At 36.9% G+C, this 21275-nt stretch overlaps 1 protein-coding gene and 1 non-coding gene across 3 annotated transcripts in view; one reads left to right on the forward strand and one right to left on the reverse strand.

Moving 5' to 3' along the window:
- Window positions 1-21275, reverse strand: part of PKIA (cAMP-dependent protein kinase inhibitor alpha) — a 95788-nt gene that overhangs the window by 52596 nt on the left and 21917 nt on the right. The gene's annotated exons all lie outside the window — the stretch shown is intronic.
- TRNAK-UUU (transfer RNA lysine (anticodon UUU)) lies at window positions 15802-15874 on the forward strand. Its single transcript has one exon. It is a non-coding gene; the product is annotated as a tRNA-Lys (tRNA).

Here is a 21275-nt window from a genome sequence, read left to right on the forward strand (position 1 = left end):
CTGGTGAGGGGTGCTCAGTGGGTGCTCAGTGGGTGGCTCAGTGGGTTAAAGCCTCTGCCTTCGGCTCAGGTCATGATGATCCCAGGGTCCTGGGATAGAGCCCCACATCAGACTCTCTGCTCAGCAGGGAGCCTACTTCCTCCTGCCTGCTTCTCTGCCTGCCTCTCTGCCTACCCACTTGTGATCTCTGTCAAATAAATAAATAAAATCTTAAAAAAAATTTTTTTTAAAAAGCTGGTGAAATCCTCTGCTACAAAAAATTATGTCTCTATCTTATATCAATTGTTTCTGTATTAGTGGTATCTATATTCCCCAGCAGGTTACTTTTCATGCTAGTAAACTCCTAAGTCATTTCTCTGAATCATGAATGGAATACAAATTGCAGAGATTTCTCCATTTCTGTTTATAATTTAACAAATTTCAGCTGAAGGTGCAAAGTCTTCATTGATGATTTCTGTGACTTTCTCTCCTCCTAAACTTACTTGTTTCTTATGTCAATATTAAGTTTCTGGATTTAAATGTGATAGTTTTCTAATGTATACTCTGATAAAAACTTTCTTTTCCTTTAGAATTATTAATAAAAGTGGTATTTTCATGGGAAGAAAAGTGTATCATCTCTACTAGTTTGCTTTCAGTATTTTGGGACTGCATCCTCAGTTGCATAATGGAAAACCTGGCCTGGCATCAACTGGTGGGATTAGAAACCACTGTTTCACTTAATTGTAATTAAAATATTTACATCAATTTCTCTTTGTTTTGCAAATAGAAGAGAGGACCCAGTGTGGGTGTGGCCCATGAATCCACTTCTGTGACTCATACCTTAGACTTGTTGCTTCCTACTTCTTTATAAATAACACCTTTACCAAGTACTGGGGCCAGGTTTGGTTACTGTTGTTGGTTCTCAACAGTTTAATATGAGGCATCTCTTGAAACTATTTCTTTGCTAGGTCTGTAAAGTAGCTCTCCCATATCTTCCCCCCAACTCTTGTATTCTGCTGCCTATTTGAACTTAATATCTGTAAATCGTCCATTTGTGTTTGTTTTGTTGATGTACTGGCTATTTTCCAAGATTCTGTTGTTGACCTTGTCTGACTGTTTAAGGATGACCTTTTGGTGATGTTGTTATAAAACTTCTTAAGAAAAGTGAACAGATGTGTTCATCTAGTCCTCTTCTAAAGACTGCAAAAAGTCAGTTGTTTTAAAACAGAATGGCTTGGTACAGAGCTGTGGCTATTTCATCTGCCCCTGCATGCTTTAAGCTTCCACAACTAAAAATCAGCTCTGCAACATATAATCACACACAAAGAAAAAGCAAAAAGGAAACCAGTAAGGAAATTTTTCTGCTAGACACATGAATAGTATTGATGGATAGGCCTGCTACTTTTAACACTCTCATAAAGACGGTAACCAAATAACCAATTCAATAAAACAACCACTTCTTCCATGAGAAGAATTAATGGACATGGATATTAGGAGTATTTGACCTGGCAAGAATTTTGGAGGTCTCCTTTTATAGAGGAGGAAGATGAGGTCTACAATGGTTAAATGACTTGTTGAAAGCAGGGAGAGGACTAGGATCAGAGTTGGGATTTTCTGCCTCTCCATTCAGGAGGCCTGAGCTTATTCTGTGATTGAATTTGCTGAGTGTTTATGCATTGACATCAAGAGAACTCATTTGTACCATATTTATTTTTGTTGTTTCTAGCAGAAGCAAGTCAGTAATTTTACAGGTAGTATAGTATAAAATTAGCCCAGTCAGTCAAACCAGTCAAAAATTAGTCAATCTAATACTCCCAAAGAGACAATGCTTTGTGAGTTCTTTAAAAAAAAAACAAACCAACCGGGAAATGAGAATTAGACAATGTATGTTTGTATGTGTGTGGTATGTTCAAATTTCAAAGATAAGAATATAATTTTTGAGTTTTTATTGTCTGGTTATATATGATGAAATAAAAATAGGACACTTGTAGTTTAAACAAACATACTTGCAGTGTTTACTTATTTTTGTAAGCACCTTTATATAACTCTACAGATTTAATGATAATTAATGGATGTGGTCCATTAATTATGTATTTATGTATTTTCAAGTTAACCCTGATAAAAAAACATTTTTAAGTATCCTAAATTATGTGAAGACTAGAAGTACTATTGTTCTATCTACTTTACAGAAAGTAGTTGATGTTTAGCCTTGAAATAATGCTGCACCAATATCAGAAAATAATTCTTAGATTAAAAAACTCATTCTTGGGGCACCTGGGTGGCTCAGTGGATTAGGCCTCTGCCTTCAGCTCATGTCATGATCTCAGGGGTCCTGGGATCGAGCCCCGCATCGGGCTCTCTGCTCAGTGGGGAGCCTGCTCTCTCTCTCTGCCTGCCTCTCTGCCTACTTGTGATTTCTCTCTCTCTGTCAAATAAATAAAAATAAAATCTTTAAAAAAAAATAAGGGGCACCTGGGTGGCTCAGTTGTTAAGCATCTGCCTTTGTCTCAGGTCATGATCCCAGGGTCCTGGAATCGAGCCCCGCACTGGGGTCCTTGTTCCTCAGGAAGCCTGCTTCTCCTTCCCCCACTCCCCCAGCTTGTATTCCTTCTCTCTCTGGGTCTCTCTCTGCCAAAAAAATAAATAAAATCTTTAAATAAATAAATAAATAACTCATTCTCCCCATTATGTGTTATCTTCTCACAAAAATTTAGTTCAAAGATTTTGCCTTTTTAAGGTTTCAATCACTTTTCACCATTGTTTCCATGCATTTTCTTGTTAAGTTTGCCTGATCTTGTTGCTGAGCAACCTTGCATTCTTATGGACCATGATGATTACTAACACATTTTTATATGCCCATTTGTATATACTTTATTTAAGAATGTCCTGATACTTTTGTCTAAGAGGCTTTTGTATAAGAAGCTATGTAAGAGGGTTCTTCATTGCAATTCATAGTTCTATAGGAATATAAGTGATAGAATAGTGTTTTACAGAAGACTTGGAAGAATGCCAACAGGACACTGGAAAAGCACTAGATCTTACTTCCTCTCAATATGCTTTTTTTTCTAGAAAAGCGTAAAACCAGTGAGATGACAAGTTAAGGGATTCACCAAAGGATTTCAAAGAAACATAAAGAAGATGTTCCTTTTATTGACTAGATTAAATTATTGTTTTTCTTTTACTCCAAATTCTAGAAAAATTATAAATCCATATTATTTTGAAAAATAAGTTCCATTTAAGACTTACATGGGTCATTGAATTTTATCAGGCTTTCACATCAAACTGAGCTGTTAATTAAATTATCTTCACTTGTTTGCTTTTGTCCCAGACCTCCCTCTTCAGTTCAGAAATATCCAGATGGGACAGGCATCAGTAGCCTTAATATTTCCTGTCGGATATGTAGGGAGATATAAGGGGACTACCAGCACATCTCTAGCACATAGTGAGAATTAATATAGAACACTCCCAATGTATATCAGAAAAAAAAAAAAAAAAAAAAAGTGGTTCCTTTAAATAATCCTTTTCAGTGATAATAGAATCAAAGAAACAAAGACATTTTGTTACTAAAGAATCATGGAGAATGTCCTAAATATAAGAGACGAGCCCCACTAATGCCAACCCAGCTGACAGTGCTGCCAAGAGACAGTCTCCTGTGCTGACGCTACTTCGCAAGTTTGGAAGGCACCCCACACATCATCTATTCTCTTTATAACCTTCCTTGTCTCTAGCATTTAAAGATACACCTGAGGGCGCCTGGGTGGCTCAGTTGGTTAAAGCCTCTGCCTTTGGCTCAAGTCATGATCTCAGGCTCCTGGGATGGAGCCCCGCATCTGGCTCAGGGAGCCTGCTTCCTCCTCTCTCTCTCTCTCTCTCTGCCTGCCTCTCTGCCTACTTGTGATGTCTCTCTGTCAAATAAATAAATAAAATTTTTAAAAAAAGATACACCTCATACTGTATGAATTCTGTTTCTATTGGGGGTGATCCCTTCTTAGGGGTATGATCTGATATACAAAGTTTAAAGTGTTGATTATGTGCCCCTTCTAAAACTTTAAACTACTGTCATTTAAGTTTATAATTATATGGCCACTCTAGATGTCAGTTTCCTTACTTATAAAGTGGGGCTTGCAATACTTTCCTTTCCTTTCAAAGGATTAAATCTGATATGCTAGCATGGTATCTACCATATAGAGAACATTCAATGTGAGTTCCCTTTCTTATTATTATCTTCACTGTGTGTGGCCCACTTTCAGTTTTCTAAGATTTACTAGTATAGTTCATACCTTCTAGGAATACATACATGGTCTCTGATCATATTCATTACCAAACTGAAGACTCATAATTCATTTGTAATTCCCACATTCTTACTTCCCAGCTCAGCTACTTTTTTCTGAATTTTTCAGAATTCAGTTTATTTTAGCAGGCATCATTTGAGCTACTATAGGGTGGGAAGCATTACAGTAGGTCTCGAGATTAGAAATGTAAACAGGATCCCTGTCCTCATGAAGCTTATAGTCTAGTGTCAACGGCAGTAAAGAGACAAAAAAATTGTAATTAGACCTCATAAATTCTGATAATGGCAGGACTGTGCCCCTATGAGAACACATAAGTGAAGCATTAAATCAGATTAGGGAGAATGGGAGATTAGGAGACCTTCCTGTTCTTATAGGCTTTTCTCTAGAGTTAGCAATAGATCTGTACCTGCATTCCAGGTGTAGGTCGACCAACCAGCCTTACATTCCTCTCAGCATGACTAAGCTTTATTTATTTTTTAAGATTTTATTTATTTATTTGACAGAGAGACAGCAAGAGAGGGAACACAAGCAGAGAGAGCAGGAGCGAGAGAAGCAGGCTTCCCACTGAGCAGGGAGCCCCATGCAGAGCTCAATCCCAGGGTCCTGGGATCATAACTTGAACCTAAGGCAGACGCTTCAGGACTGAGCCACCCAGGCACTGCGTGACTAAGCTTTAGACAGTTTCTTCCTGACTACATGCTCCTAACTTCTTACTTAAAGCATTTGCTTTAAAAAAAAAAAAAAAAACTTGCAACTGTAAATTCTTTCTCTGTCCTGTTGAGATGTAAATCTTTTCCAACTTCTTGATAGTTTTACAACCAAGACCTTAGTTGTAATGACCAATGACCATGGCTCTCAATGACCTTGGAGCCATGTGTTTGAAACATAGTCAAGAAAGATAGCACCCCCATTCTCTGTGGGTAAGAGTCTTCTTCAAGAAGTGCCAGTTAGAAACCACTGGTGACAATTGCCTCTGATCAATCTCCCCACTTGGAGTCCTCCAGTTACTATTCCACTAATTCACCCCAGCACTGAAAAACTTTCCAGGCTTCTTTTTTTTTTTAGCAGAGTTGAGTCCAATCTCTCCCCTATTGCAGTAGTCTTGAATAAATTTTCCCTTGCCTATTTAATTCTGCCGTTTGATAGGATGTGTCTAAGTTTTGTACAAGCAGGAAAAGCTGATATTTACTTAGTATTCTACTTATTGATATCTAACACTTAGTCAGTCTTTGTAATTGCTGATTAAAATAAGCCCATCATGTCAGTCAGTATCCAGAGGGCTCCAAACTCTCACCAGCAATAAATGAAGCCCCAGAGTTCACTACCTCTAACTGTAACTAGAATTTTTTTCCCAGAAATATATTTCTTTACACCTATGCACAAAATGCCCCTTTGCTTCAAAGAGACTGTGAGTAAGCTAAAATATTCACTCTTCCTTGTAGCTGTATACTCATTCTTTTGGTATTTCAGTGATTTCAAAGGATCAGAATCATGAGCAAACTTGGGAGCAATTCATCATTCACCATCACTAAATTACTCAGCAAGGACTCTACCTGCTGTACTCTCCATGAAACTCACTACAGGATCAACTGAGGCACTGACCTCTCATACACTGAGATAGAATTTCAGATAATTGATGGTTTTAGCCAAAGTTCTGAATTTTAAAATGGATGGAAATTTCTAAATCAATCACAGTAAATTATAAATTATCTTCAACAAAGACTATGTAATAAAAATTTCTAACAATTGCTGTAGAATTTATCCTTAAATTTAAATTTAATTTTAAAGTAAATAAAAATATTTACTGCATTTTGATAATATTTTATCATTATAAAAACCAAAAATTTTTTCCTAATGTGCATACTTGCTATAACAGCTTTTTCTATTTCCAAAAAAAGTGTTACTAATTTAAGGGCATATTATTCAACATATGGTACCTCAGAATTAAAGAAATATGGGAGAACAATTCTGATTACCTCCTCATGCTATGTGAAAATTCATTACTCCAGACTTTCTTGGACAGTTTTTGGGTTTTTTTAAAGATTTATTTATTTATTTGAAAGAGAGAGAGAGTGAGCAGCGGGAAGTGGCAGAAGAAGTGGGAGAGATAGTCCCGAGTGGACCCTGCCCAACACAGGGCTCAATCTCATGACTCTGAGACACGACCTAAGCTGAAACCAAGAGTCAGTTGCTTAACTGAGTGAGCCAGCCCCTCACTGGACAGTTTTTTTAAAAAGATGCCAGTAATGTAACTCACACAAACACCCGTATGTATATCCTTTTCAAATACATGGGACTTCTACTACTTTAATGAGTTGAGTATGATATCTTATAATCATACCTTTGCTTTTATAATTTATTGTGGATGCAGTGTCTTTGGTGGGAAACCTATCCCATGAATTATAATAGTAACATTAGTGGAAAATGCAATATTATTTTAATACATAATGGCAGGAAACTAGGACAGATTTTCAGCAAAAGAAGAGAGTTGCATATATTTGGTCTTTATTAACGGGCCTATTTCTCCCTGGTAATTGCCTAGTCTTTATGTACGCATTACAGTGCATTGCTCTTAAGGAAACCCAGCATTCTTCACTCTGTAACCTATTCTTTCCACAAAATACTTGGTGAACATAGCTCGATGTGAAGTGGCTGTATAGATCAAAATTTCTTCACAAGCTCACTTAACCAAGGTACCAAATAACTTACCCAGAATCCAAAACAAATCAGTTGAAGAGCTAAGTGTACAAAAAAAATCCTGTAACACCCCTAGATTCCAGTGAGGTGCAGTTTTTATTAATTTTATTAATTTTATACCACTTAGCAAGCTCAGGTTGTGTCTTTTTTTTTTTTTTAATTTGAGATAGAAAGAGACAGCGTCAGCTGGAGGGAGAGGGAGAATCTCAAGCAGACTCTGTGCTGAGTGCAAAGCCCAACACAGGGCTGGATCCCACAACTGGGAGATCATGACCTGAGCTAAAACCAAGAATTGGCCATTTAACCACTGAGAGACCCAGGTATCTCCAGATTGGGTATGAAAACATTTTATTAATAATTTTATGAAAATATTTAACAACAATTTAGTATTAGAATTTTAGAAAAGAAAATAGGCCAATAAAAGTGCTTCTCCTGTTTTAAATGTAGAAATGAAAATTCTGAAGTTAAGTAAATCGGACAAAATATGTTGCTGTTTAGTAAGTTAAGGAAATTAAATTTAGATGTTCCCCCCTTCTTTTATCAAATTTTATAAATCCATTCAGATTAATCTGGAAAACTTCATCAGGAGGTTTAATAATATTTGAAGGTAGAATTTTTTTTTTAATTGGCTGATTTTTTAAAAAGTGACTAGGGCAAGATTATATAAATCAAATTGGTGCAAACAACATCTTAGCTAGTCCACGTCAGCCACCTTCCTAAATTTCAACGTGATTAATTACTCAACTTATCTTATGACTTTAATTTTAGAAAGCCTCAAATTAGCAGCAAGTTTTATCTGAGTCAAAGCAGTAGGGGTTCTACAGAAAGATTTGTTAGATTAATTTTTCCTCAACTGAAATGTAGATGATTAAGATACATATTAATTTACTATAAAGAAGTCACATATTTTTCAGTGACTAAAGTCTTCCCTTCTAAGCTCCTGATGGCCATTTGGGTGAAAAACTTAACAATACTGGTTCAGCTCTTCTTTTTTTTTTTCCTGATTCAAAACATCAGTACGAGCGATGATGAGCTGCATGACTAACTGAACAGGAAGCTCCTCAAACATTTTTTTTAACTCACTAGCAATCTTATATCAAGTAGCAGCTCACGAAGTAAGTGCTGAATGAATGAGTGGACAGATCCCATTCATACATTGTCATAATAATTAAATACTTCTTTAGAAATCTGAGGTTTAGGGGCGCCTGGGTGGCTCAGTGGGTTAGGCCTCTGCCTTCAGCTCAGATCGTGATCTCAGGGTCCTGGGATTGAGGCCCACATTGGGCTCTCTGCTCAGCGGGGAGCCTGCTTCCCACCCCGCCCCCGCCTGCCTCTCTGCCTATTTGCGATCTCTCTCTCTCTCTGTCATATAAATAAATAAATAAATAAATAAATAAATAAATAAAAGTCTTTTAAAAATCTGAGGTTTAATTTTGTGGTCAAGTACTGAAAGATGGAAATAGAATCAGTACTTCCATTTATTTATAACATGACCTCTCTCCTCAGTAGATGGTCAAAAAGGTTAGTTTACCAGTGGTTTCAGAAAACACACTAAATGGGTTAAAAGAACCAAGATATTTATGGTATATATTTAATTGGTTTGGGAACTGAGTGAACAGGTATTAGTTCTAAAGACAATCTGGTGCCAGTTTCAGTGATAAGGCCTAAACTGCACAGGTTTCAAACTCAGCCCCACACCTTGTTAATTTTGGCTTACTTAATAATGCTTCCTGATGCTGCCACACAGTCCCTTATTTTGAGATAATAGGTGATTTAACTATGTATATGTGTTTTTTTTTTAAATGTTACATAGAAAGCTAGATTCAACATTTTGTATGTGGTATGAGAAATATGATACTCGGGGTATATTGCTATTTATGATAAACCCAGATTTATATAAGTTTACCTCAACTGAAAAAGAAAATATCCTCTTTAATGTAATTACTGACTATCTTTTCCTCCTTAATTATATGGCCCTATATCCAGGGTACTTATTTGTGCAAGATGTCAAAGTTATCACCACTGGAATGGTGCCATCAGAGAGACAGATTTTCCAAGTGAAGTCAACTGGTCCTCATGGTTTTAGCATTATCAAAAAATTAGCAGTTTTAGTACATTAGTTGCAATACAAAGCCATGGATTTCATTAGCTATTCAGGAAACCGTCAAAACACCACATGGCCAGTAGGCTGGTCAGCTTTTTAAAACTACAGTAAAGTAGTTTTCATAAAATAATCTAAGGGGCACTCGATCTAAATCCAAACAGAATGGGATTAAATATATAAATCCTTGCAGGAAGCTTGGTCGTGGAAAAAAATCTGTCACTTAGGATGGCAATTCAGCTTAACAAGTGAGGCAATGAGACTGATGGAATACACCCTTTCCAAGGAAGAAGTTATAACAATTTCTATTGATGGTGACAGTATTTCCATAGGCCTCTGTTTCCAGGAGGTTATATACACTGTCACAGAAGAACACTGAAAACACATCGAGCTTCGCATCGGGCTCTCTGCTCGGTGGGGAGCCTGCTTCCCCCTCTCTCTGCCTGCCTCTCTGCTTACTTGTGATCTCTGTCTGTCAAATAAATAAATGGAATCTTTAAAAAAAAAAAAAAAGAATCAGAAAAATATATCAAATCTCTCTTGACAAAAAAAATGAAGCTCTTAAATTAAGAATAACCATTATTGGGGCGCCTGGGTGGCTCAGTGGTTTAAGCCTCTGCCTTCAGCTCAGGTCATGATCTCAGCCCCCACATCGGGCTCTCTGCTCAGTAGGGAGCCTGCTTCTCCCTCTCTCTCTGCCTGCCTCTCTGCCTACTTGTGATCTCTCTCTCTGTCAAATGAATAAATAAAATCTTAAAAAAAAAAAGAATAACCATTATTATCATTACAGAACTATATTATTATTAATATTTTATTATAAAATAAATTATTATATTCAGGGAAGACAGACTAGCATCACATCAGCATTACATCACTAAAACATAATCAGTACACAAAATGTGCTAAGCCTAAACTAAGGATTCTCACTTTTGATCTTAAGGTTATGACAGTTTATCACAATTTTTTAGTAAAACTCATTTCCAAACTTATTGTATCTTACTATATCAGAACTATTTCAAAAAGGATCTTGGGGGGGTGCCTGGGTGGCTCAGTTTTTGAGTGTCCGTCTTTGGCTCAGGTCATGATCCCAGGGTTCTGGGATCAAGCCCCACATCTGGCTCCCAGCTCACCAGGAAGTTTGCCTCTCCCTCTCCTACTCCCCCTGCTTGTGTTCCCTCTCTCACAATATCTCTCTCTGTCAAATAAATAAATAAATCTAAAAATTAAAAAAAAAAAGGGACCTTAGTCAGTTAGTCATCTCCGTAAAAAAAAAAAAAAAATCCAAGCCATCCCTTTTCTCTGAAATCTTTGGAGGTTGCTATGACAATGGCATTTCTAGCTTAGCTTACAATTCATGTTCTTTAGTTCTTATCCAAAGTAACCTGGTTCTGCTTGCTAGGTACCATCTTCTAAGATTCCAAAAGATAGCCCCAAAAGTTTCCTCCAGAGACTGGGACTGGGAAACAATAGAATTATTAAATGCTGAACTTTAAAAAAATCATTTGTACATATAAACTACCAAAACTGCAGTGAGAAGAAATAGAAGACCTGAACAGACCTATAATCACCAAAGAAATTGAATCAGTAATCAAAAATCTCCCAATAAACAAGAATCCAGGGCCGGATGACTTTCAGGGGAATTCTACCAAACATTTAAAGAATACCTATTCTTCTGAAACTGTTGCAAAAGATAGAAATGGGAGGAAAACTTCCACAGTCATTCTATGAGGCCAGCATTACCTTGTCCCAAAACCAGACAAAGACCCCACTAAAAAGAATTATAGAGCAATATCCCTAATGAACATGCATGCAAAAATTCTCACCAATGTATTAGCTGATAGGCTCCAACTATACCTTAAAAGAATTATTCACCAGACCAAGTGGGATTTATTCCTGGGTTGCAGGGGTGATTCAACATCTGCAAATCAATTTACATGATGCACCACATTAAGAAAGAATAAGAAAAATGGTTCTCTCAATAGATGCAGAAAAAGCGTTTGACAAAATACAGGATCCTTTCTTGATAAAAAAAAAAAAAACCAAACAAGCAAACAAACTCTCCACAATATAGGGATAGAGGAAACATACCTCAATATCATAAAAGTCATTTATGAAAGACCCAAAGCAAATATCAGCTCTCAGCTGAGAGCTTTTCCCCTTAGGTCAAGAACACGACAGGGATGTCCATTCTCACCACTGTGTTCAATATAGTACTGAAGTCCTAGCCTCAGCAATCAGACAACAAAAAGAATTAAAAGGCATCCAAATCAGCAAAGAAGTCAAACTTTCACTATTCACAGACAACATGTAGAAAACCCGAAAGACTCCACCAAAAAATTGCTAGAACCAATAAGATAATTCAGCAAAATCGAAGGATATAAAAATCAATGTACAGAAGCTCATTGCATTTCTATACAGTAAGAATGAAGTAGCAGAAAGAGAAATCAAGGAATTGATCCTATTTACAATTGTACCCAAAACCATAAGATACCTAGGAACAAAACCAACCAAAGAGGCAAAGAATGTGTACTCAGAAAACTACAGAATACTCATAAAAGAAATTGAGGAAGACATAAAGAAATGGAAAAATATTCCATGTTCATGGACTGGAAGAACAGATACTGCTAAAATGTCTATGCTACCCAAAGCACTCTACACATTCAATGCAATCTCTATCAAAATACCAACAGCATTTTTCCAAAGAGCTAGAACAAACAACTCATTTTATTTATTTATTTATTTATTTATTTATTTATTTATTTATTGTATGGAACCAGAAAAGACTCTGAATGACCGAAGTAATGCTGAAAAAGAAAACGAAAGGGGAACCTTGGTGACTCAGTTAAACGTCTGCCTTCAGCTCAGGTCATGATGTCAGGATCCTGGGATCAAGCCCCGCTTGGGGCTCCCTGCTCAGATGGGAGTCTGCTTCTCCCTCTCCCTCTGCCCCTCCCCACCCACCCCTATTCATGCACTCATGCCCCCCCCAATAAATAAACAAAATCTTTAAAAAAGAAAAAGAAAACCAAGTTTGGAGGGATCACAATTTCAGACTTTGAGCTGTATTACAAAGCATTATAATCATCAGGACAGAATGGTACTGGCACAAGACAGACACACAGAACAATGGAACAGAATAGAGAACCCAGAGAACCCCTCAACTCTACGGTCAACTAATATTCAACAAAGCAGGCATGAATATCCAGTGGAAAAAAGACAGTTTTTTCAACAAATAGTATTGGGAAAATTGGACAGCCACATGCAGGAGAATGAAACTGGACAGCTTTCTTATACCATACACAAAGATAAACTCAAAATGGATGAAAAACCTAAATGTGAGGCAGGTATCCATCAAAATCCTAGAAGAAAACACAGGCAGCAATCTCTTTGACCTCAACCACAGCAACTTCTTGCTTAGACATATCTCCAGAGGCAAAGGAAGCAAAAGCAACATGAACTATTAGTACTTCATCAGGATAAAAAGCATTTGCACAGCAAAGGAAACAATCAACAAAACTAAAAGGCAACCTATGGGATGGGAGAAGATATTCATAAATGATATATCAGATAAAGGGTTAGTACCTAAAATCTATAAGGAACTTATCTAACTCAACACCCAAAAAACAAAGAATCCCATCAACAAATGGGCAGAAGACATGAACAGACATTTCTCCAAAAAAGACATCCAAATGGCTAACAGACACATGAAAAAATGCTCAATATCACTTGGCATCAGGGAAATACAAATCAAAACCACAAAGAGATACCACCTTATACCAGTAAGAATAGCCTAAATTAACAACTAAGGAAACAACAGATGCTGGCAAGGATGCAGGAAAAAGGGGAACCCTCTTACACTGTTGGTGGGAATGCAAACTGGTGCAGCCACTCTGGAAAACAATATGGAGGTTCCTCAAAAAGTTAAAAGTAGAACTATCCTACAACCCAGCAATTGCACTACTAGGGATTTATCCAAAGGATACAAACATAGTGATTCAAACAGGTACATGCACCCCAATATTTACAGCAGCAATGTCCACAATAACCAACTATGGATAAAGCCCAGATGTCCATCGACAGATTAATGGATAACAAAATTATAATGAAAGTTAAAAATGGCTCTCTTAACGAAAGCTAAATTCAGAATGTCCTGGTTTTAGCACTGGAAAACAATCTCCAGGTAACTGAAGGAGGAAAACCATATCCATTAAGAGATTCAGTTTGATCATCACTGGCATCCCCCATGCCAGCTTCTAGGCCTAAACTGTAACACTTTTGTGAAGGTATAGACAAAACAAAAACATCTTGTTCTTTTCACTCTAGTACAAATGATACAGAAGAAATACCAAAAGAATTTATGAAATGGTAAGAGAGAATAACTGGGAAACAGGGAATGTGAGAAATATATAAAGAGTCTGGTTTACAAAGAATTAGTTTATTCTTTATAAATAATTGTTAGCCTAGAGTACATGGAACTTAATACTGGGCTCCAAGCATCTGTTAACCTATGAAATAATATGTAAGACATTGTGTACATTTGTATAGTCTATGTATAAAGGATGGAAGAGGACCTTTACAAATAGATAGAAAAGAAATTCTTGCTGTTGTCTATTATGTAAGCCAAAAGCAGATGGGGCAGTTTGGCAGAAACAATACTATAAGGGATATAAACAATTTGGTCCAAGTATACAAGCTCTCAGGTCTGTATTGGAAGAGTTGTGTTATATTATTTAAAAGTAAATTTTTGAATTTCTGGAATAAGAGTTCTTTCCCCAGTATTCAAGACACAGTATTCAAGAGATTCTGAGAATCTCATTGACATCACACTGAAAATTCTGTGCACATGTAAACGTGTACATTTCCTGAAAAGTCAATGAAATGTTCATAAGCCCTTCAATGGCACTTTCTCATTCCATTTCTGTACTGGGTCTCCCATTCTGAAGGTAGAAATTCCAGGTTCTGAGACCTGAGTCAGCAGGTGGTGAGGGACCCCTCTCCAACATTCTGCATCTTTGATGTGCCCTTAAGGGAAGTAAGCAGCCACCTAATTATGCACACCATTCCTCACAATTGTTATTACTGTATTTTAGAAGATTAACAGATGGGAAAGAAATGATAAGCAAGTAGACAGAGACTATCATAAGGGCCAAGGTGAAAAGTAACAGAATTTAAAAGATGATGGTATGAGTGGGGATACAAAACTAAGAATGGGAAGGAGGGACAACTTGGTATTTGGTACTGTTGAAAAAGAAACAACAACCCAAAATAGAGTCACTTGGGCTAAGCCCTATATCAGTAAACCAAGACTTAATATCTACCTAACCTAACTGCAGTTTCAACCTCTCCTAAGAATATAATCTTAACCAGTCTGTCTGAAATTTCCCAGTCAGCACTAGTGAGGTAATCTACCCTGCCTTCCCCCAAAGGATGTGACCTTGCCTGAAATAATCTTTTCTTTTGATAATGATTTCCCTGTTCTACCCCTTTCTGCCTTTAAAAATCTTTCCTTTCCAGCAACTCTTGGAGTTCCCTTCTATTTGCTAGTTGGGATGCTGCCTGATTCATGGCTTGTTGAATAAAGCCAATTAGATCTTCAAATTTGCTCAGTTGTATTTTGTTTTTTAACAACACATACCACAGCATTTTTTTAAACCTAAATTGTCATTCAGTGTTTGGAAAACAAATTGTTTTTTTTAAATTTTCACTAATTGGGAAAAGAATGAAATAAGAAAATCAGTGCCTGGTATATAATAGGGATATAATACATTTTGGAAAAAAGCAGGCTACAAATTTTAATATTAACCACATATTAACTTGCAGAAGAGATAGGTGTTGGACTTTTATATTACTAATGCTTACAATATTTGAACTTCTGGTTATCTCAAGTTCATTAGACCCCTGATTATTGTTCCACTGGAGTCCCAGAAGTTTGAAATTTTGTGATATGGGTGAAAAATGAGGTCATGGCATAGATAAAGAGAGATGATGAAACTATAAAAAATGATAAGGGGCTTAGTGAGCCGTAGTTGACCTCATTCAGGAAGGTAAGTGGTCACTGTTACTGGAGGATATAGCAGTGACTTGAACAGGAGAAGGCCAACATTACTTCCTAACATTAAATTCAAATTAGGGGAGGACAGAGAAGGTAGAATAATAATCAGAAAGTGACATAAATGTAACGAGCAGACTGGCTTTCTTGTACTAGAAAAAGAGAAAACTAAATTTCTGTTGAAAATAGTAGGAGAATCATTTGAAAAATCCAAATTTCAATAGGACTGAAGAGGTCAGAAAATATTAAGAATAAAGAAAACTTAGTTTATTCATGATGAACATAGAAGTTAGAGTTAGCAAAAACTAGTGTTAAAACATGTCTTTGTCATTCATCATTTGAATAATTCTGGACTAACCAGGAAAAATTATGAACTATATTTCACATTAAGTTAATGTTGAGGAAAGTGGTGTGTGTGTGTGTGTGTGTGTGTGTGTGTGTGTGTGTATTTACATATGTAAAGTATAATAGTCGGTAATTTGCAATACTTTAATAAAAGTTCACATTAAAATATGTAGAGAAAATGACAAAATTATCTACCAATTTAAAAGAAAGCAGCATTATCCTTTTCTTAAAAAGTCCTGAAAGTTAAAGACAAGAAGTATTTTGTATTTTCTAAATTGTTCACTGAAGTTTCTGAAGTAATTACAAAGTTTGAATCAAAAGGAGATTACGTTTGGGGTACCTGGCTGGTTCAGTAGGTAGAGCATGTGACTTTTAATCTCAGGGTCATGGGTTCAAGCTCCATGTTGGGCATAGAGCTTACTTTAAAAAAAAAAAGAGTGATTATGTTTAACAAGGATGTGTTACTGTTTAATGCAATGGTTAAAGAAACAGAAAAGTTCAGTGGGAATACTTTTCCATTGAACTTTCCCCTCTGGCAGCTGTTCTACAAAGGGAGCCAAGCATCTGCCCCTCATTTCCCTTGAATAGGGGTTAACTTTTTTCAGGAGGGTTAAACTTCATGGTCAAGAGCATGGGATTGAACCCTCTGTGCCTGAATCCTAGGCTTGCCCACTTGCTAACTGTACTTCTGACAAATTACTTATCTTCTCTAAGTCTCTTTATTTTTTTTTAAGTCTCTTTATTTTTACTGGTAAAATGTGGGCAATACTTTTGAATTGAATACTGAAAAAATTTATTAGCATGTATTTAAATTCTCAATAAATGGTGACTAAGGAGGTGCCTGGGTGTCTTACTGGTTAAGCATCTGCCTTAGGCTCAGGTCATGATCCCAAGATTCCGGGATCCAGTCCCACATTGGGAATCCCTGCTCAGCAGGGAGACTGCTCCTCCCTCTGTCACTCCCTCTGCTTGTTTTCCCTCTCTCCTGTGTGACTATCAAATAAATAAATAAATAAATAAATAAATATTTTTTAAAACAATGGTGACTAAGAATAACTATTTGCCATCAGTAGGAATTTGGAAAGTTAAAGGGAGATAGAAGATAAATTCAAATGGGAAATGCAGGAATGTTGAGTTTAGGCTGAATTGGGTTAGAATGAACTCTTTCAAGAAAGGTAACAACTGAAAGGAATCCTCCTTCCACTTCAGTTGCCAGAAAAAAATTGGTGAGGTTAATAGGAAAGAACAGGTTGAAAACTTCTAAATGCTTTATTTCTTTTCTTTTAATTTAATAGAATTTAAATTCTTTTAGGGAGGGCACAATCTCTCCACTTTGCCACAGGCTTCTTCCTTCTTTCTTACCTGTGACCTGGCCCAATTTGCTTGGCCCTATGGGCATCTGAGTAGAGGAAGCTGTTTGAAGGGTTTTACACACAAAAACAAAAGAAGCTATTAAATAATACCATCCGAAAGAGATGTAGATATGTATTTATGTGTGTCTGTGGGTCTATTTGTCCAACATCTCTCTTAATAAGAGCTTTGAAGATAGACTTCTTATCCTCTCTGACACTTTTTTGGGGGGCAGGAACAGCAGCAGGGATAGCAGAGAAACCTCAGACTGAAAGACAACCTACTGATACCAACAGGGACCTACAATTACTATTTCTTTACTCCTACCATTAGAGCTCTGAAAAAAGTGATTTATACCCTTTCATTGTCTTTTTAATTCATTTCTTCCATGTATCTCCCACAATCAGGTTTACAGTTTTATTTTGTTTTTTAAAGATTTTATTTATTTATTTGACACAGAGAGAGAGATCACAAGTAGGCAGAGAGGCGGTGGGGGGGGGAGCAGGCTCCCTGCTGAGGAGAGAGCCTGATGTGGGCCTCGATCCCAGGACCCTGAGATCATGACCTGAGCCACCCAGGCACTCCCAGGTTTACAATTTTAACTTCATTTTCTTCTGTGGTGTTATAATGGCAAAAAGGAAGTGAATTTCGCTGATTAGTCTCTCTTCTTAACCCCAATGAACTAGAAACCAGTAGCTTTTCCTTTCTTTTATCTAGCAATCCACTTGTAGGATATGAAATCCTACAATGTATAAGACAAAACTGTTCTCTTACAATATACTGAATTGTATATATATATATAAATCTTCACATTCATTATAGATATACAATATTCATTTGTTATTCATTATCTCTTTATTATATTCATTTACATATATAAAGTAAATGTGAATATTAATTCTACCCCTAAAAACCCTCCAGGTAACAAATACTTTTGTCTTTGTGAACGATCTAGGTCTCTATCGAATGCTCTGCTTGTTTTTTTCTTTTTCTTTTCTTAACTACCATCTAAAAATGTTAATAACCATTCTTAGCTCGATCATGAATTTGGCCTGGAGGCCATAGCTTATTTACTGCTGTTTTATGATAACTGGGTTCAAGGAATATATGACAAAATGTTAGATATTGCACATTTTAATGCAGGTGAGAGACAAGTACTACAGTGAGAATACATTCGCCAGTTCCCAAGAAATGTAAAAACCAAGGTAAATTGAGACCAATTATTTATGAATAAACCAGGCAAGCAGTGCCTGGGTGGCTCAGTTGGTTAAACTTCTGCCTTTGGCTCCAGTGGGATCAAGCCCCACATTGGGCTCCCTGCTGATTAGGGAGGGTGCTTCTCACTCACCATCTGCTATTCTCCCTGCTTGTGCTCTCTGTCAAATAAATAAATAAATAAAATCTTTAAAAAATTTTTTTTTTTAAAATGAATAAACCAGGCAAGTTCTTATCTCCTGGTTCAGGACTCTGAGTCTCCCTTTTTTGTTTTCTACAACTGTCATTTCCTGACAGTGATTCCTTGCTTACATTAAGTAGAGTTCTCATTTTTGCCTTAGCTCTAGCCTTCTGAGAAAGGAACTCCTGTACTTATTTTCTCAATCTCTTATCATGTACAGCCTTTCCTCTTTGAAATAGCAAAAATGTTACTGTTGAAAAAACTATTTGCTTTGCCTGTTAGTTGATCTCACCAACTTTTTCCTGTGAATTTTCTATGCTATGTTTAATCAACTTATCTTACTCATGGTTGGTTTCCAAGCCTACCAATAGACCACCTCTGCCCTTCAATATTCACTCACCTTATTTCTCTGCACTTTTTTTTTTTTTTTGGTCTATCATTTTTGCTTCAGATTTGCTGTATTTAGGTGTCTTGTTAATATTATGCATGATATAGTCATAGATATAGGAGAAACAGATGGAACACATTCCTGCCAAGGCAAACACTCTCATTCACAAAGCACAGTTGTTGCTTAATTGTGTGCAGGGTCTGTTTGCTGGGATGGGTATGTTAAGACCAAATTATATACCAGCTGAACATCTCCAAATTCTGCCTATCTCCCAGGCTATAAACTTTAGAACAAGCTTTGATCCTTAAGGATCTGTTATAGTCTGAATGTCCATGTATCCACCAAATTTGTAGGTTGAAATCCTAATGTCCAATGTGATAGCATTAGTAGATGGGGCCTTTGGAAGTTGCTTAAATCATGAAAGTGGAACCATCATGAATGAAATTAGTGCCTTATAAGAGAGGCTCCCAAGACATCCTTTGCCCCTTCTACCATATAAGGACAGAGGGAGACATTGCCAGTGTAAGAACTCCAAAGAGGACCCTTAACAGAAAGTGATCATGGGCTGTCACCTTGATCCTGGACTTCCCAGCCTCCAGAACAGTGAATATTCTGTTGTTTAGAAACTACCCAGTTGGTGGTATTTTGTTGAAGCAGCAAAATCAGACTAAGACAGAATCTTTCTCCCCCTAGGGGAATAGATTCTAAACCAATTACATAGTAAAATTAATGTAGTGTGTCACCACACACCAAGTGATGCCTGAGGAGGTAAAGTACAAAAACAGGTTTTCTAAAGAGTTTTATCATGATCTAATACCACATACACGAGAGATACACTTTCATTAGTATTAGAAGCTTCATATGGCCATGGTTTTCTTCATGGCAGTGTGGACACCAGAATCTTACTACCTCTTCCTAAATGAGTTTGGATGCCTCTCTCCTTGTCCTTGTTTGGCAACTACTCTAGTTTTGAGACTGACTTAGTTGATCTTCAGACTGGTTATGGTCATAAGTGTCTATTCTCTTGATTTTTAGGAACATTCCTTATTACTCTCATATCCCAGGGCAATTTTAGAAGTGTAGAGCATCAAGGAATATCTTAACACGATGGGGTGGGGGGCGGATATTGTTCATTTATTCAACATTTATGAGTAGTTGCCATGTGCCAGGCATTCAAGCATTGTGCTTTTGAGGCTAGAAATAGTGAACAGACCCTGTTTTCAAGTGGTTCACAATAAAGCTGGCATGACTTTCAATTAGACAGACAATATAATGAGTAGGTTAAGTGCCAAGACAAGGGTTAGGATTAGAAGGGGGACACAGAGAAAGAACAAGTTTATCATGAAATACTTTTGGAGAAAATCTGATTCATTTTTTAAAGAAAAACAATTTTAAAATGTTCAGAAATGAAAATTCAAGGCAGAGGCAATAGCATGCATAATGAGCAATGGTGCTTCTAAAGAACTGTCAGTGGTTAAGTAAAACCGAAGTATAAGAGACATTTGAGTAAGTAGCACAAGGGATGCCAAAATTTGCAGTGAATAAACTACTGTAAGTATATATCACCTTTCAGGGCACCTGGCTGGCTCAGTTGGTAGAGCATCCAACTCTTGATCTCAGGGTTGTGAGTTTGAGCCCTACATAGGTGTAGAGATCACTCAAATAAATAAAACTTTAAGAAAAAAAATCATCTTTTTTTTTTTTTTTCCCTCCTTCCTTCCTGGAAATATTTACTGAGTGGCTCTTATATGCAAGTGATTGTTGTGGGTTCTGCAATGAAAAACCAAGACCCTACCATCATGGATTTTGCATTCTAGCTGTGAAGGAGAAAATAAATAAACCAGTACTAGAATATGCTGCTTGTCAGATGGAAATAAATGGATGGAGAAAAATATATCAGGGATGGGATAAGAGCATGTGTGTGTTAATGTGTGCAAGGGTAAATATTGCACTTGTATGTTCAAGTGCAAAATTTATTTTTTATAGGATGATCAAGCCCTCACTGATGAGGTGGCATTTGAGCAGAGATTTGAAGGTAGTTTTATCCCATTATTATACCCTCTATTATAAAATTTTAGTTGTATGCATTTAAATTTTCCAGAACATTTCCAGCAGATAAAATTGTTAATGCAAGGGCCTTTGGATGGGAGAATGCTGTGTTCTGAAAGCACAGCAAGGAGGTTGGTGTTCCTGGTGTGGAAACCTTAAAAAGAATGGTGGATAAAGTGGAGAGCCAGTGGTGGTGGAGTGGATAGATAGGGCTTTTTATTTTTTTAAAGATTTTATTTATTTGACAGACAGAGATCACAAGTAGGCAGAGAGGCAGGCAGAAAGAGGAGGAAGCAGGCTCCCTGCTGAGCAGAGAGCCCGATGCTAGATCCCGGGTCCTAGGATCATGACCTGAGCCGGAGGCAGAGGCTTTAACCCACTGAGCCACCCAGGCGCACCTAGATAGGGCTTTTTAGAAAGTCTCTTTAAGTACTTGGACCTGCGTAGTTCTTCCCCCTTAGGGAGATAAAAGATAATGTCTAGCCCCAGGCAGTAGAGAACACGTATTTTTTATTTTTAACTAAATACTTAAACTTAGAAGCCTAAATAAAATCTTCATGGAGAGAGAGATTTTACTAAATTTTTATAGCTTTTTTTTTTTTAACTACATCAGAGTAATAGATGAATAA

Source organism: Lutra lutra, chromosome 4, assembly GCF_902655055.1.
Source record: "Lutra lutra chromosome 4, mLutLut1.2, whole genome shotgun sequence".
In the NCBI taxonomy this organism is placed as follows: domain Eukaryota; kingdom Metazoa; phylum Chordata; class Mammalia; order Carnivora; family Mustelidae; genus Lutra; species Lutra lutra.